At 35.8% G+C, this 4754-nt stretch overlaps 1 pseudogene; it reads left to right on the forward strand.

Moving 5' to 3' along the window:
• The first annotated feature begins 204 nt into the window (after positions 1-204).
• LOC149148290 (beta-glucosidase 31-like) lies at positions 205-4540 on the forward strand (annotated as a pseudogene).
• Positions 4541-4754: the final 214 nt, after the last annotated feature.

The raw sequence follows: 4754 nt of genomic DNA on the forward strand, positions 1-4754 counted from the left end.
GCAATCGAGAGAAACAGGGCCTGCCAATATCACTGTTCGAAATGGTGCAAAAGTAAATTCAACCATTAGCTACATGGATTTTGTTATGGTCTCTTAGGAGCATTTGATTAATAATGGTATTTTGTTGTGGTCTTTTAGGTGCATTTGATTAATAATGGTTTTTTTTAAATTTGAGGATGAATTTTGAATTATTTCTTCTATTCCAGAAGCATTGACAACAGTGCAAGGACGAGAGAGCAACAGAATATGCTTGGCAGACTGTGCCCTTGAATTTGGCAGGGATGCCTTTAGAGGTATTTATATATTGATCAAACCATGTCAGTCCTAATGCTACAGAGATTATGTGAAGACTATTTGACCTCACTGTTATGAGAACATATGAAGCAATTTGAACAACTACAGCTACAACGTCAACAATAAAGTTTCAGCCTTGCTTAAGTCAATGCAGCTCAATCAAACTTTCCAAAAGCAGAAGTTCCTAAGCGCATTGAATGATAGTCAACAGAATTTCAGACTTCCCTACATTCAGAACATGCATTGGACCACCTAAGCAACTGCTCATCACAAAGATTTTGAATTCTTTTCAACAGGACTAAGATTGGTATACGTCAAAATTTTCTGGATACTCACTCAAAATAGATTGTTCTTTCTACAACTGATCTGTATAATAGTTTCTATGGTACACATGAAAATTGTCATAATTTGTGCATGGAACGAACGGTAGCAGCTTACTATATTCTGTGTATAGCAATAGGTATATACAATCAGTGTATCAAGTGCAAAGAAATTGTCTATGGCTTCAGGCCTTTATTCATCAGACCATTGTAGCATTTCACTATGGTATATTATTGTTTATAGAGGAGTAGACAAGTTGTTCATACAAAAGCCTTCCTAAAGATGAGAAGGCTTATACTTCCAATTTCTGCATAAGAGCAGAAACTTGTATGATAATATTCCTATATTCAATCAGAAGGTTTGCAGTTAAAATCTCCATAGTATTCATGGGATGCATAGCTATAACAATCATCAGATCAGAATGTTTGCAAAGAGATCAGGGGACCCATATCTGCAATTAAGTTTCTATATCAAACCATACTAAAGCAACAATATCAAATAAGGAGGAGACATTACATAAGAAAGTCTCCAAGACTTGCTAATATTGCTTGTCATGGTATGAAAAATCTGGTTTACCTCTGTATCAGATTTGTAAAGATCTTAGAATGAGATCCAGACATATAAATGTGAAAATTTATGTGTATATTAGATATAAAAGATTTGAGTTTTGGGTTATCAAAGCTATAGATTGAGAACTACATGGATTGCTTGATAGGATGGCTGGTTCTATTTGTATATGAGGATTGCTAGCTTCTTTGTGGTGGTAGTGTGAGATCAATTGGGAATTGCTACTCGTTTCATACTTCAAGAGGGAAATGAATTTCCCAATGATGGCGGTGATGAAGGAACCCAGCTAAAGCACAGAGAATAGCATAGCTGATTGAATAAAAAAATCAATTGTGTAAATACAAATAAATCACCCTACAAAGTGATGTTTTCTTTTTCTGTAAGGTTATCATTTTATCAGTATTTATAGAACATAAACAGTTAGCAAAGCTACAAATGTGAAATGATAATTGGTCTATGTTAGTCAATTCCAGTTTGTGCCCATATGGAATACTGTCCAGCGTGTTTCTTTGCAAAATAACATTTGGTTTTCTGCAGTATGAAGGAGCTGCAGCAGAAGATGGCCGGAAGCCAAGCATCTTTGACACTTTCACTCACAGGGAAGGTCTGTTTCATCACATATCTTCATTCATCCCTTCATTTGCATTCTACCCAGTTCCTTACTTTACTTTGGGACTTTCAAGGCCAAGGCTGGAAGTGAGCTGTTGTTTGTTTTAACTGTATTGTCAGGGATTACTGTGGATGGACGTAATGGAGATGTAGCTGTTGATCAATACCATCGTTACAAGGTATTATTATCTGCAAATCTAAGAACAATAAATGTCACTAGGACAACCTATATGCAGTGGCTACTTGTAAGCCATCCTCAAGCTTTATGTGCATGTCCAACCCCATTATTGTTGTTTTCATACTAATGTATCAATAGTTAAACTCCTAGATGATTTGGGTATCAACCTGATGCAAAATTTCATGTGGGTTTTGAAGGAGGATATTGATCTAATGTCTGCGATGGGAGTAGATGCCTATAGATTTTCAATCTCATGGCCCAGGCTTATTCCTGGTATATTTCTGTTTGAGCTCTGACCACATGTTTAATCCTGAGAATTTAGTAAACACTCAATGGACAATGGTAGGAAATAACTATTTCACATATATTGATGCAGATGGCGAAGGACCCATCAACCCAAAAGGCGTTGAGTACTATAATAACCTCATAAATGAGCTTTTGTCCCATGGTAGTATTTATTGACAAACTTGTCTCTCTACTTTGTTTTTATTCCTGTGACTATCATCCTCAAAACTGTTAATCGTTTCACAATGCACGTCTCAGGCATTCAACCACATGTGACATTGTACCACTTTGATCTGCCCCAAGCTCTGTAAGATTCCTATGGAGGTTTCTTAAATCCACAGATTGTGTAAACATCTTATGTCATCTCCTGTTCTTTTTTTTCTTCCCATGTGGGTTGACACACAAGTCAAAGGATCAATTTATTGGTGCATTAATAATCTTATGGTTAGAGAAGCAGAGTTTTCTAATCTACTTCGATCTTATGCAGGAAGGATTTTAAAGGTTATGCAGATGTGTGTTTCAAAGAGTTTGGTGATCGAGTGAAATATTGGTCCACTTTCAATGAGCCCAATGTTTTTTGCGCTGCAGGATATGATGACGTGTTTTCCCACCTCAAAGATGTTCCCAACCATTTGGAAATTGTACTGCTGGAAACTCAACTGTTGAGCCATATATTGTTGGTCACCATGTTTTGCTATCACATATAGCTGCTGTGGAGCTGTACAGGAAAACCTATCGGGTTCTTTTCCTCTCTGATCTATGTTCATCTCCATTCATTCTATGAGATTTTATAAATTTCTCGATGAATGCAGGAAAATAAAAAGGGTTGGATTGGATTAGTAATTTTAGTACATTGGATGATACCTCTCACCAATAAATCCACAGATGTGGCTGCTACTCAAAGAGAAAATGATTTTATGGTGGGCTGGTGAGTGATTTCTTTAACAATGAATTTTCAAGTTAACTTATGTTTCCAAAACCTTGAGTACCATAGAGCAGTCTCACCAATTGTTATTTCTCCTCTTTTTTAGTTGGGGTTTTCGTAGTAATTTTAGTACATTGGATGATACCTCTTACCAATAAATCCACAGATGTGGCTGCTACTCAAAGAGCAAATGATTTTATGGTGGGCTGGTGAGTGATTTCTTTAAAAATGAATTTTCAAGTTAATTTATGTTTCCAGAACCTTGAGTACCATAGAGCAGTCTCACCAATTGTTATTTCTCCTCTTTTTCAATTGGGGTTTTCGTAGTGATTCAAATAATTAATAACTATATTGTTGAAGTGGATGCAAATAGGTGTACTTTTGTTTGGTTGAGGGCAGACAACCACCCTGAATTAATTTCTCTTTCCAAAATCCAGGCTTTTAGACCCATTTGTTTCTGGAGACTATCCAGGGAGCATGAGGAATATAGTGGGTTCTCGATTACCTTCATTTACAAAGGAACAGGCTCAAAAGTTACAAGGGTCATTGGACTTCATTGGTGTCAATCACTATGTTACCAGGTATTGTCATGATGTTCGAAGAAAAGGTGAACTTATGTCAAGAGACTATGCTCAAGATATGTCCATTGGAACTGCAGGTACGAGAGTCATTCTCACAAATAGATTTAACTCAATAAATCTCATCTTCTAACAGCCTTTCAACTTGGCCTCCTTAATCTATGAAGAATAACATTACTGTCTTCAAATCATAAAGGAAAATGGTTTTGATCCGTTGAAGTTTTATGTTATTTTAAATTCAAAAGTGATACATTGCAAGAACATTGGTATTAAGAACATTTTATGGTTGTTTTGTACTGCTTGATGAATGCAGTGGAACGAGATGGAATTCCCATCAGCTTTGATGTAAGAATATTTTGAAGAATCACATGTCCTATTATAATCATATGTTTTCTTTTTCTTTTTAGCGGGAGCTTTTTATAAATATGAGTATGTAGATTTTTACAGTTCGATAGAAATTTTGGATTTAAACTATGCCTTAATTTAGAAACATAATTCTAAACTGAGAGACAAATAGAATCCAAAAATTCGACTAAACTTTTTATAAATTTTAAACAGTATGTTCTAAGTATGTTTATATCCTGACAAAAAATATTTACCTCATGCTGAAATTTGTGGCAGAGATCATTTTTGGGTATGCCAGTTGTACCACAAAGCATGCAGGCAGTGCTTGAATATATTGAGGACCGTTCCCATAATACTCCTATTATTGTGCATGAAAATGGTGGGCACTCTTCTTATGTTATTCCTCTACCACAAGTTAGGTTTTCAGGTCCTCAATGAGAGCTCTCTGTACACTTAAGATTTATGCAGGTTCAAGAAAATATACGCAGATTGGTGCTACACTTTTTGATCATTGACCATCTAATTATCGGTTTTGGACTTACAATATTAGCTTTCATGTCTGGAAAGGATTTTCAGAGCCTAATAATTCTTCTATTCCCCTTTCTGAGGCTTTGAATGACCAATTTAGGATGGATCTCCATCAAGAGGTCCT

This window comes from Pinus tabuliformis, chromosome 9, assembly GCF_031772625.1.
Source record: "Pinus tabuliformis cultivar Carrire ecotype Pingquan chromosome 9, CPIR1, whole genome shotgun sequence".
Classification (NCBI taxonomy): Eukaryota; Viridiplantae; Streptophyta; class Pinopsida; order Pinales; family Pinaceae; genus Pinus; species Pinus tabuliformis.